Genomic DNA, 14,434 nt, shown 5'->3' on the forward strand with positions numbered 1-14,434 from the left:
GTACCTCAATGTACATAGACAATAGATGGTAACGTGCATGCATACAGTACACTATAATGCACCACCTTGCCAAAAAAGTGCACTTTTTTTAATGCATTGAGGTGCAAAATGAATGAGCTGTCCTAACACATCAAGCCTGGTACAACGCATGTGTTAACACACACGCCTTAGTGTGAATGTGCCCAAAAATGAAAGATCAGACAAACGTTTTGCATGACAAACATTTTTTTTTCTAAAATGCCTTCATTTATAGCATCCATCAGCTGTATAGTGCTAAATGAAAAAAAAAAAATAAAATAAAATTGACCAAAACCCTTTAGAGGCCATTGATATTGTAAAAACTGGATATACTGGCATGAAGTCATCAAAATAACAGAAGATTCCAATTTGTTTTACAGCTTTCTCTGAAATGCATTTGTTAAAGTGACACTAAATATTCTTCTTCTCCAAAAACAATTAATACACATTCATACTTAATGACCCTGTAATCTAGTTTTCATGAAATGGTTTCTTACTGTGTTTTTCTGCCTTCAAGTAAAATCCTCCATGAGCTTCTGAACCTCTCCTTTTCCCCCTAATTTCCATTAGGGTTAGCTAGTTGTGGTCACGTACACTGCTCTATGCCCACTACAAATCCCATAGTCCATAGTCCAAGGGTCCCCAACCACCCCCCTCCCCGGGCCTGTTGTTGACTGGGCCGCACAGCAGGAGATTGGCGGCGACCCTTATCTGCACAGGGCTATAACAGACCGCAGTTGCCGCTCACTTTCTGCTGTGCAGTCATGCCTGTTTGTCCTCTCCCGACTCCTCTGCCCACCTGGCCGACAATGTCATCCAATCAGCAGGGCAGGGGGCAGGAGGAGCTGCAGATCAGATTGGAGAGCCAGGAGAGGACACACAGGCTGATCGCAGCCTCTGTCCTGCCAAAGGTAGGAGTCCTGTGCAGGGGAGGCAGAGATTAGAATTGGGAAGTGTCATATGTTAGAGAGGAAAGGGGGGTGGCAGACTGCAAGGGCACTGTGATGGAGGCTGCGATTGTTAGGGGCACTGTAATATAAGGGCACTGTAATCATTACAGTGCCCAATTACAGTGCACTCTCCCTTATATAACTATTCCCCCTTATTGTGCAGTCCCCCTAATATCACAGCCCCCATTAAATTACAGTGCCCCCTTACACAGCAGTCCCCTTTGCATTACAGTGCCCCCTTTACAGAGCAGTCCCCATTACATTAACGTAAAGGGGGCACTGTGATGTAAAGGGGACTGCACTGAAATGTAAAGGGGGGCTGTGATGTGAAGGGGAACTGAGGACACTGATATAAAGGGGGGACTGTGCTGTAAAAAGGGGCTAAGGACAGATTCCGTGAATAGCCTCTGCCCCAGTCCCTTGGAAAACTGGCTGCCGTGAAACCTGTCCCTGGTGCCAAATATGTTGGGGACCACTGTCCTAGTCCATCTCAGGAGGAAGAGAGGATGGCTGCATTCCCTTATACATTGGGACCATAACGAACAATGTTGACACCCTCTGACCGAAAGTTGGATAAAAGCAGGAGGAAAAAAGGAAAATTGTCTATTAAATAATTACTGTAATTTTCCTTTACTGATGGACTCCATGGCAGCATACATTTGGGTTTAGCCCCACCTTCACTCCTACTTTATATGAACCCGCTCCCATAAATCTTTCCTCCCATTCAGCATCCGTGTTCTGTAACTAGCCTACTCAGGAAATGGGAGGGAACTCCTGCTGCCATGGAGTCCATCAGGAAAGGAAAATTACGATAAGTATTTGATAGACAGTTTTCCATTTTCCTGACAGACTCCATGGCAGCATATATTTGGGAAATAACTTGCCGTACACACCAGGGTAGACAAGAGGCTAAACACTGTCAACCGACAATACTTGTACACCAAAGTTAACAGAAGATAAAGCAGCTGGCTCAAAACAATAATGGGTCAAAAAAGTGTTGATAGAAGACCAGGAGGTTGCCCTGCAAATTACTTCAGCCTTGAGACTGCCCAAGATGTTGAGATGCTTCGGGTCGAGTGCTCTGTCACAGCTTTGTGAGGTGCCAAGCCCTTCGATTTATAGGCCCAATGATTAGCCTGCACGATCCATGCAGCAATTGACCTTGACGAAGCATGCATTCCCTTGTTCTTCCCATAAAAGAGAACAAATAGGTACTGTCGAAAGGGAGCCGTGGCTTCCAGATACTGCTTCAGGGTATTGCCCACATCAAGAGGATGGACTACAGAAAATGTTTCACTTGATCTGAAGGTGGGGAGAACAATCTCCTGGTTCTCATGAATAACGGAGTTGGCCTTGGGGTTTGATTTCAGCATAGGAATTAGGACCACTCTGTCCAGAAAAGAAGGTTAGAAAAGGCTCCTTCGAGCCCAGGCCTCGAATCTCAGAAATTCTCTTCACTAATGTGATGGCCACCAGGAGAACTGTTTTGAGAGTAAGTTCCTTGATCGAGATAGGCTTGTCCGAATCTGATCCAAGTAACGAGAAAAAAAATTGAGGACCAGCAGAAGATCCCATTTAGGGAATCTCGGTTTCCTTTGGGGCCTGAGTGTCACTGCCCCTTTAAAGAACAGACAGACCAGCATATGCCTGGTGCAAGACCATGCAGAAGGTGGGAGGGAAGTGGAGACGAACCTGAACCTGGGAGCACTGCTGAAGGCCCGGGAATGCCCCAAAGAGACCATTCTAATGGTCCAGGAGTCCCGGAGTGAGGCAGCCCAGACATGCCGAATGTGGGGAAGGTGAGCCCCCACCTGACAGGTCTGAGTGGGCCTAATCTCAAAAGGACTTAGAGGCCTCTCGGTCATTATTAGAACTACCCTTAGGGGTTTTCCGGAAGGACGACTGTCTTAACTTCCAACTTCTCATGAACTTTCTGCCGGGCTTGTAGCTGCATGCCTCCCTAGCACAATCTGTATTTTGCTTCCTGGGGTGAGCCCATTTCTGATTTAGCAGGCGCCTGTCTTGGGGAAGGAACCCCAACCTACCACCTGTGGCCCGGGTTATAGCGTTATCTGCTTATTACTGAAGAGGGAGGAGCTCTCAAGCGGAATCCGACACAACACCTGCTTTGAGGCAGCATCAGCTAACCAGGGACGAAGCCAAAGGGCGCACTTAGCGGTGACAGAGGATAACATAACCCGAGCCACAAGGCAGATAATATCGATGGACGCTGCTCCCAAGAAAGCCGATGCCATTTTCTGCTCTTGAATGGGGGAGCTTCTGGCCACCTCTTCTGAGACACTCCTAAGGGTCTCATCAACGCTGTCCGCCCATATCTCCATTGCTTTGGACATTGCTGCTAGGGCTATGGCCAGTTTGCAAGCCATGCCTGCCATTAGATAGATTTGTTTAAGATCGGTACAGATCTATCTTTACAAAGCATCCTCAAAAGACATTGTATCTTCCTACGGAAGGGTCACATGCTTGACGAGTCTCATCACAGCCGCATAAACCAGAGGTGGAGACTCCAGGTGGTTCACCTCTTCTTTCTTAAAGGGATAGAGCTTCGACATTTTTGAGAGCATGGAATTTTTCCTCTCCACCTTACTCCATTCATCCGTAATAACCTCTCCCAACTCTCCTAGGAATGGGAAATTCATATGATCTTTATCTTCAGACGATCTTCAGATGCTTAAAGAATTTTCTCTGTTTGGGAGGAAATCGGCTAAATCTTCCCTGTTTAGGGATTCTCTTACTGCCCTGACCAGGGGGAGAATACTTAAGGACTCGACTCACAATGTATTCCAACTGTTAACCCATACTCCCTCTCTCACCCACCGCCTGGGCATAACAGTGGACACAGAGAGACTTTCCTTCTGGGACCCGAGATCCACATCCCCAGCAACCTGTCTCGTGTGAGTGGCCGGGATGAAGAGAAAATCTGGGTGGGGAGGCTGGGTCCTTACTGTGGCGCTTTGAGCTAGAAGGGGACCTACACCTGGACCTTGGAAGAGGAATGCCTCTTAAATGAGAGAGATGTGATGCACCATCCTCACCCCCCCCCATAAACCGTATCCCAAGGAAGAACCCCTTACTAGGTACCTGCTGCGAGAGGGCTGGCCAAAGGGGGGCGGTGATGCTTCCATTCCGGAAGACTGAAACTGAGATGCACTGAGGACTAAAACACAGCCAGGTCAGAGAGGAAGAGGGGCCAGAGCATACAGCCCACACAGCGATATGCCCCTACCTTGAAGCAACACTCCTGGAGCCTGGGGAAGTCGCTGCATAGCCCACAAACATTCCCCCAGGCTGCCAGGAGCTATCCCCCATTGAAATCTGTCCTCCCGTGACATCACCGCTGATGCCGCACAGGGCGATCGCTGCCATATTTCCGGCACTGTGCATGCGCGTCCGGCTGCACAGACCGACTGCAAAGTGGCAGCTTGGAAAACAGAGCGAAGCAGCTCCCGTGGCCGGAAGACACTGACACCAGGGAAAGGAAAAAACATGAAGAAATATAACACATAAACTGCTGCCATGGAAAAAAGGACATTTTACTGTATATACACTGCCAATCTTTAGGGCGAGGCATCAGGGATCACACCGGACTCCGGGAAAAACACGGCCACCTGCAGCAGATGAGCTATTTGGCCATACACCGTTCACCTGCCAATGGCAAGGCATAGGCTCCTCTTCTGTTTGCCCACTCCATACCCTGCTAATAGCAAGGGATTAGCAGAGTATAGCAACCTGTCTTCCTGCGGTCACTGCATACCAGGCCTCAAATCTTGAACTCCGAAGGTAGGAACAAGGCACCCTATAGGTGCTCCAAAGCAGGACAAAAAAAGAACACAAATGCTGAATGGGAGCAAAGATTTATGGGAGTGCGGTCCTATAGGGTAGGAGTGGAGGTGGGGCTAAACTCAAACGTATGCTGCCATGGAGTGTGTCAGGAAAAAGGGATTTGGAGATTTGGAAGAGGCTGAGAGCAATAGTACTTTTTTTTATTTTTTTATTAAGAATACATGTGCGAATATATTGTTTTTTTAAATCACAGTTTAGTGTCATGTTAACAAATAAAAAAGTATATGCTACGTGTGGATACTACTCCAAACTTTAAAAACTAAGCAAGACACAGGGGGGAGAGTTACTAAAACTAAAGCATGCAAAATCTGGCGCAGCTGTGCATAGGAACCAATCAGCTTCAAGGCTTTATTGCCAAAGATTAATTGAACAAGCTGAAGTTAGAAGCTGATTGGCTACCATGCAGAGCTGCACCAGATTCCAAGTGCTCCGGTTTTAGCAAATCTCCCTCAGTAATATGCTTTTAACTAAGCAGTCCAGAAATCTGAGTGCCAAAATATTGGATGCTTGATAGGCTTAATAATAGGGAAACCTGTACAAAAAACATCTTTTGAATCTGCTGCAAAAACCAGATCATTAGATGATACTAATATGAGTAGTAGCAGACCACTACTGCCACTACCAGCCATCTCTTTTTTGTGGGGGGAACCAGCTGTCAGCCATGTAAGATGCTTTTTACCAACTGTTTCACCTTGATGAAAGGGGTGTCTGCTTATGTTCCCTTACTTCTTATATATGCAAACACAGCCGGTCCAGGCCTGTGTACTTACACCATCCAGTCACTCATCAGCATTTATTATGTATCACATTTCAGTAAAACAAAAACTACCACTTGCTTTTTTCTTTTTTTTTTCTTTGTACATTTTCTATGGCTTTGCAGCAATCTGGAATAATTAATAATCTGGCATCTCCTTAAATGTATCATTTATCACCAATGTCAATAAAACAAAAACTACCACTTGCTCTTTTTTTTTTTTTTTTACAATTACCATTCTTAGATTTTCTATAGCGGTGCAGCAATCTGTTATAATTAATATTATGACATCTTCTTAAATTGGTGGCTGATGAAATTTCACTGTACTTAATTTTGTAATTTACAATTATAAAATACTTAACATTAATAACGTATACAAAAAACTTCTAGTATATTTCTATACGTTTTCTGTATGATATCCTATTGTAATGACTGAGCTATAGTTATTATAACATTGTTATTGTATGGACGACAGCACCATCTAGTGGATACAGCATAATACTACTAAATAAAAAGCTCTGTTTTTCCATTAAATAACAAAAAGAATAATTTGTAGGAAAAAAATTGTTCTATTACAAGCTGACTTATGAAATAAGAGCCTGCACATGAAAGTAAGGAAATCGTAAAAAAACTAATGTTTTTGGGAACTTTTTTTACTGACATTTTTAAATAATATGTTTATCATAAAGCAAATATAAACTTAAGAGACATAAAATGGTTAATTTACTAAAGGGAAAGAAACACTTTATATAACAAAGTGAATATTCTTTTAGAAAAGAAAATATTCAGTCAATTTATGTTCAGTCAATTTTTTTAAATTTCCTTTGTACATGATTGGACGTTAAAAGTGAACAGATCTTCACCTTATTCATTAAGCTAAATGAATAGTCTCTTTGTTTAGTAGCAATACACATAACCAGAGGTCATTGATGCCTCTGGTTATGTTATCTTGACAGGATTTAGGTTCACACTGTAGCGGGTCTGGAAACACATGTAAATCACATGCATTCCCAGAGCCGCAGGCAAAACATGCTGCTCTTTTGCAGATATGCGGTGGTGCCATTCATTCTTAATGGCTCCCCCATGCATCGGGAAATGTGGTGCATTTTCAGGTGCGTGAAATCGCATGGTGCCGCAGCACCATGCCATTCCGTGCAGCCTATATTTAAAAAAGGGTCAGAGACATTTCCCTGCATTTCCCGCAGGTACAACAAGCCAGTCAAATGAATAGGCTTCTGTGCCCATGTACATGCGGCACGCAGGTCCTCCTACAGCGTGAACTTAACAGAAAAAAATTCTAATTTGCATACTTGAAATATATATTCTATATTTTAAGAACATATAAGGATTTATCTGGTGTTCATTGGTTTATTAAAAATCCTAGTTCCCAATCATCAGTAGGGATAGAACCTGTTTTTGTCTTGGCTGGGGACATTTATCATTGTATTTCCAGCAAGGGGAACAATAATATACAGATTATAACTGGGAAGGGGTTAAGCATAGGTGTGCACAGCCTATTGCATTAGGGTGTGCATCTAAAAGCTCAAACACATGCATGTGTATATATACTGACCGTGTCAATAGAGCAGTGGACGGTGTCAGTAGGGCAGAGATTGGTGTCAGAAGGGCAGTGGATGGTGTCAGTAGTTTTTATTTTATTATATTATTTTTTACAATTTTATGTATTCATTATTTTTTTACAGATTTTTTAGGAGCCCCATTGGGGGCTTTGCTGAAATATCAGGGGTACACAGGCCTATGAGTTTAAGTGAATTAAGACACAAACAAGGTATCTAACTGCAGCAGTATACTGCTAATGCTAAAAGTGCAATTTCAAGCAAGAAATAAAAGCAGTCAGTGATTGTCTTATGATATCTAGAAAACACTGCAACTGTGCTTAAAGTAAAACTGTGTACAGATCTTGAAAACTAAAGTATTTTTATATATTCTGTAAGCAGTAAAAGATTTATAAAACAAGCCATACCTAACCTCTGAATTTGTAAGCATGGTTGAAAAATTAAATTTTCAAAGCTCACAACAAAGTTTTTGAAATCTTAATTATTTTCCTATGAGGCACATGGGCCAATTAAAATACTCCTATCTATGCTGGATACCGTACTTCTGCCAGTATAATCAAGCATTAAAGATCCTTATTTTGCTGCATAATTCTAGATAACTCTCTGTCATTACAGGCATAGCAAAAAGCTAATTCTAATGTCTAGTATGCTCACTTATTCTAGCTTCTAGAGTGAATATATACACATACTGTATGTGCGCATTTACATGCGTTTATGAGTTTATTTGCATAAATTATGCCAGTATACTCCTCTCCGACTAAAGGTTTGGGACATTCTTCATGTCCCTGAACACTGCTTCAAACTATGAATCTAAATGCCACATTGTACATGGCCACTTGAATGGGTTGCGTTCTGAAGGCAGCCAACAGCTTCCCACTCATGGCTTGGTGGTTGCTAGAATGCTAGAGGCTGTTAGTGTCCTAGCAACCATTAATGCATCCCCAGCCCCATTCAGCTGCTGGTCAAGAGGTATCCTGGCCAAAACCAAATTTAAAATAAGGGACCAGAGACGCTGGCAGGCGTCGCTGATCAAATATGGCCATGGCCTTTTGGCTGCACTGACTTTGATTTGTACAAACGGGGCCTATGATTTGAACCTATGAACATTCACAAATCACTACTGCTGGTTAGGAATATGACAATAGTTTATTGTCCATAGACTGAGCGTATGTGTACTTGAAGTGAGACGTTCACTCAGTTTGTTACCTTAGTCTAAATATTGAGTAATCCACTGCAGCCAGCTACAGGGCCTAAGGATGTACTTCCTAAAGCATGTGATGTGCAAAACTTACACGGCAGTTTTAAACTTGATTGTTGGCTTTGAAAAAGTTTTCAACACTAACTTGTTTTTTTTTTTTTTTTTTACAATAGGCTTTCCATATGTGAAAGGCAACAATAAGCCTGGAGTGGGTATCCCTGAAAACAGTTCCCCCATCTTACAAGCAGGGGTTATCAAATCAACAAATTACTGACAAAGCTGGGGAGCTAGAGTACTGAGCAGGTAGAATGTGCACCTTGCACTAATGTAATGAAATAACTAAACAGATGGAATAACTAAGTAAATCTTCACATCATTTATTGAAATCCTTTAGTAAATCAGTCTCATTGGCTGAATGTGATGCTTAAAGTAAAAGTTCACCTTTAACACCCTACAAATTCCCCCAGTTGCTGCTGTACAGGGCCGTCTTTAACACAGGGCAAAACAGGCAGCTTCCCCCGAGGCCCAGTCAATGTCGTGGACCCCAAAAGAGCTTCCCCTTGAGCCCGCACTGCTAAGTGGATTCAGGAGGGCCCAAGAAAATGTTTGTCCAGGGTCCGATTAATATTAACCACTTCCGGACCGCCTGCCGCATATATACTGTGGCAGGGCAGCCCGGGTGCACAAAATCCTGTACATGTACAGGATTTTGTGCACGAGATGTTGGAGCGCCACTCCCGCTGTGACTGGGTGGCTACATGGGCACTGACATCTCACCACCCACAGAGGTTAGTACAGAGAGGTGGGGAGGGTATACAGTGTTCGTTCACCTTTTTATCTTTTCTGAAAAGGTGAAATAGCCCTTTAAAGAAAACAATTCAGGGGTCAGATGTCAGCGGAAGTTTAATATCTGGTACCCTGTCAAGTGTCTGACCTCATCCACTGGGGTTGATATACTAAAGGAGTAGATGCTGTTTACTTAGCAAGTTGAACATTTGTTCACTTTGGGTACAAATTAATATGCTGGCAAAATCCTGTTTTTTTTTTTCAATTACTTTTGACTATTTTATATATATATATTATACTTTATTTTTGACTATTTAAAGTGAACACAGGTTTAACGTATTTAAAGCCTAATTCTAGGTTTACTATGACTGTAAATAGTTTGTTTGTGCCAAGCTAGCTCAAACAAACTATTTTCTATAATATTAGATGTGCCCTCTGGAAGTTTTGTATAAACTATCTTCCTCTCATCTTGAGGAAGCCTTGTATTCATTCATAAATTACAAGACTTCCTATAAATGGCTGAGCAGTGCTCAGCTTGACTCAAGTTTGTTTCATAAACGGAACAGGAAATCTCCATACCACTGCAGCAGGGCCTGGACAAGGGGTGGGCGGGAGGAACGGTTGCCCTGGGTGCAATAGTTTACTGGGTGTAGGATCCCCTAAGCTTGCACATCATAAATGGGGGAGGGGGGCACAGTTTGGCATCTTTGCCCTGGGCACTGGGTGACCTTCTCCTGGCACTGCACTGGTTGATGCTACATAAAGTTTGTACAGCACTCCACACACACACCTGAATGTAACTGGACTTAACTAAAATATAAAATATCAGTCAAAATCTATAATTGTGAAAATAATCTCGCAGAGGTATAAAGAACTGGGCCTATCAATTTGCCGAAATTTCTTAAACCTGTACTTTGTACTTAATGTTGCTGTCTGTGGGAAGTCTCCTTAGGTGCCTTCACTTAACTTTACAGTGTTACCTGTGGGCTGACTGGCTGTTAGAGCACCTTGCACTTTGCTGTTCATTTTGAAAGTTCCACGGGCCTTAGGCTGGCCATACACTATACAATTTTCTTATTCAATTTCCTTTAGATTTACCTGTAACTATGTAGAGCAAGGGCCTGCCTGACTGCATACAAATTGAAAGTGTTTAGGTTTGACCCTATATTACATGGTTTTGGTAAATCTAAAGGAAAGTTGAACAAGAAAATTGTATAGTGTATGGCCAGCCTTAGGGTGCCTGCTAAACATTTTGACATGTAGTTAAATTATCTTATACAGAGTACAGGTGTACTTCAAATCCATGATTGATTAAATATTTATACTGTGTGTGTGTATATATATATATATATATATATATACTGTATGTATATATATACACACACACTATATTATCAAAAGTATTGGGACACCTGCCTTTACACGCACATGAACTTAAATGGCATGCCAGTCTTAGTCCGTAGGGTTCTATATTGAGTTGGCCCACCCTTTGCAGCTATAACTTCTATAACAACTTCAACTTTTCTAGGACGGCTGTCCACAAGGCTTAGGAGTGTGTCTATGGGAACATTTGACCATTCTTCCAGCAAAGTCTATAAAGACATGGATGAGCAAGTTTGGGGTGGAGGAACTTGACTTGCCTGCAATTAAAGTGTAGACTGCGAGCTAGGCATTCTCAACCACATCAGTGCTTGACCTCACAAATGTGGTTCTGGAAGAATGGTCAAACATTCCCATGGGCACACTCCTAAACCTTCTGGACAGCCTTCCTAGAAGAGTTGAAGCTGTTATAGCTGCAAAGGGTGGGCCAACTCAATATTGAACCCTATGGACTAAGACTGGGATGCCATTAAAGTTCATGTGCGTGTAAAGGCAGACATCCAAATACTTTTGGTAATATAGTGTGTGTGTGTATATATATATATATATATATATATATATATATATACACTGTATGCATAAATACTGTATATATGTTCTTCAATATTATTTAAAAGCTTTAAAGCAAAAAAAAATAATTCTGTGTAGCTTACCACTTAAAGTGCATGTTCATCTTTGTAAACAAAATGGCTTAGCCTAGTCCCCCTCCCAGCAGTAGAGGTAAAAAAACTGTCATTAAAAATGGTGAATATACACTTTTGTTGGAAGAAAATTTGTGTGTACATGAACAAATACAGTCTCTACAAAGGCTGTGGAGCACAGAGGTTCAGTATTAGAGATAAGCAGCTACCTTTAAAAGCAGATAGTCTGTCTGACAAATTGAAGTCAGCAATAGCATGTGGCAAACCATTTATGTAAAGTGAATATGATTTTCATAACGTAGATTGCCATGCTACAGTATTAACTAGTTAACTATCTTTTCATAAAGACCCAGGTATCAGGGTTAGACATGGAGATCTTACCAATTTTACTACAATATCCCTTCATTAGCCATATTTCAAAAATACGAAGGCTGCTACAGCTGAACTTTTCTTCTGAAAATGCTAGTTTCCTGGCTTCTATGCTGACTGCTATGGATTTAATACTTTTTACTAACCTGAGGAAGTATAAATATGAGGTGTTCTGACTGTCCCCTAATTCATGTTGACCAGGATCTATATCTCGGGATTTATGCTTGTTCAGGATCTGTATCTCGGAAGTATTGAAACTGGACCTTGACAGCCAGCTAGCATTCTAGAAGGTGATATGCAATGGAAACCTCCATATTTCTCCTAAGATTGGTATACTTTAAGCTTGCTGTTGCAAGTGAACTTTTACATTAAATGCTTACCTTCCCATTAAAAAATGTTAACTACTATTATGTTAAGTAATAGTTTCTTTTAAATATACTGTATGTCTTATTGTACACTATACAAAATATATTTAGGTAATCTTAACTGATCACAAGGAGGATTAGACAAAGTAAATTGTAGCTTTTCACTTAATAATCCAAAATTGAAAGATAGAAATACAAAACAACTGGGAAAGGTAATTAGTCTTGCTACTGACGGGAAATAGAAACACTAATATATGTGTTATCGTAGATGCATTCACATTCTATGGAACTCACAGGCATACAGGTGGGGATTTTTAACAGCAAAGAACTGAACGAGCCACAATATCAGTACCATTATGAAATCTAGGCAGATAAATCAGAGGAAGAGAGGGTTGTCACAGTGAAACAGGGACATTGGCATGTATCTAGTGTTAAATAACACTTCATACTTATATGCATGTGTTGGTGTGCGTCCTCTGTACAGAACACAAGGGCTGTAAATTTGACAATTTTGAAAATACGTCTCACTTTAAATTATGCAAAAAGTTAGGAAACATTTGTATAATAAAAGATATACAGTATCTCACAAAAGTGAGTACACCCCTCACATTTTTGTAAATATTTTATTACACCTTTAATGTGACAACACTGAAGACATTACACTTTGCTACAATGTAAAGTAGTGAGTGTACAGCTTGTATAACAGTGTAAATTTGCTGTTCCCTCAAAATAACTCAACACACAGCCATTAATGTCTAAACCGCAGGCAACAAAAGTAAGTACACCCCTAAGTGAAAATGTCCAATTTGGGCCCAATTAACCATTTTCCCTCCCCGGTGTGATGTGACTCGTTAGTGTTAGAAGGTCTCAGGTGTGAATGGGAAGCAGGTGTGTTAGATTTGGTGTTATCGCTCTCCCTCTGTCATACTGGTCGTTGGAAGTTCAACATGGCACCTCATGGCAAAAAACTCTGAGGATCTGAAAAAAATAATTGTTGCTCTCCATAAAGATGGCTTAGGCTATAAGAAGATTGCCAAGACCCTGAAACTGAGTTGCAGCACGGTGGCCAAGACCAGCGGTCTAACAGGACAGGTTGCACTCAGAACAGGCCTCACACGTGCTCAGTGTCATATACAGAAGTTGTCTTTGGGAAATAGACGTATGAGTGATGCCAGCATTGCTGCAAAGGTTGAAGGGGTGGGGTCAGCCTGTCAGTGCTGAGACCATACACCGCACACTGCATCAAATTGGTCTGCATGGCTGTCGTCCCAGAAGGAAGCCTCTTCTAAAGATGATGCACAAAAAAGCCAGCAAACAGTTTGCTGAAGACACTGGATTACTGGAACCATGTCCTGTGGTCTGATGAGACAGAGATAAACTTATTTGGTTCAGATGGTTTCAAGCGTGTGGTGGCAACCAAGTGAGGAGTACAAAGAGAAGAGTGTCTTGCCTACAGTCAAGCATGGTGGTGGGAGTGTCATGCTCTGAGGCTGCATGAGTGCTGCCGACACTGGGGAGCTAAAGTTCATTGAGGGAACTTTGAATGCCAACATGTACTGTGACATACTGAAGCAGAGCATGATCCCCTCCCTTCAGAGACTGGGGCGCAGGGCATTGTTCCAACATGATAACGACCCCAAACATACCTCCAAGATGAACACTGCCTTGCTAAACACACCTCACACCTTGCTTTTCCAAATACACCTCCAAGATAACCACTGCCTTGCTAAAGAAGCTGAGGGTAAAGGTGATGGACTGGCGAAGCATGTCTCTAGACTTAAACCCAGTTTAGCATCTGTGGGGCATCCTTAAACGGAAGGTGGAGGAGCGCAAAGTCTCTAACATCCACCAGCTCCATGATGTCGTCATGGAGGAGTGGATGAGGACTCAAGTGCCGACCTGTAAAGCTCTGGTGAACTCCGTGCCCAAGAGGGTTAAGGCAGTGCTGGAAAATAATGGTAGCCACACAAAATATTGACACTTTGTGCCCAATTTTGACATTTTACCTTAGGGGTGTACTCACTCTTGTTGCCACCGGTTAAGACATTAATGGCTGTGTGTTGAGTTATTTTGAGGGGACGGCAAATTTACATTGTTATACAATCTGTACACTCACTACTTTACATTGTAGTAAAGTGTCATTTAATCAGTGTTGTCACATGAAAATATATAATAAAATATTTACAAAATTGTGAGGGGTGTACTCACTTTTGTAAGATACTGTATAATGTGTACTATGGTTAAATTTCGTGCTTGCCTTAGCAATGTGGTTACTACAGTATTTAATATTGTAAACACCATCCAAACACTTTTAGTAATAATAAAGCTCATGCATACCAACTGAAGAAAAAAAGTGCCAGTGATGCCCAAAGTAACTAGTTACATGTACAGATATCAAATGATGGATACAAGTTGGTTACTCTGGGCACCAACTTTACTTATTTTTCTTCCAGCATTCTATAATATAACCAGAAATCTATTTCACATGTGTATTGATGCCAAAGAGGGTTGATGACACCTTTAAAAAAACAG

The 14,434-nt window shown here is 41.8% G+C and overlaps 1 protein-coding gene across 5 annotated transcripts in view; it reads right to left on the reverse strand.

Moving 5' to 3' along the window:
• Nucleotides 1-14,434, reverse strand: part of PTPRZ1 (protein tyrosine phosphatase receptor type Z1) — a 343,724-nt gene that overhangs the window by 100,465 nt on the left and 228,825 nt on the right. The gene's annotated exons all lie outside the window — the stretch shown is intronic.

The sequence above is a fragment of the Pelophylax lessonae genome (genome assembly GCF_965119305.1).
Source record: "Pelophylax lessonae genome assembly, chromosome: 4".
NCBI lineage: Eukaryota > Metazoa > Chordata > Amphibia > Anura > Ranidae > Pelophylax > Pelophylax lessonae.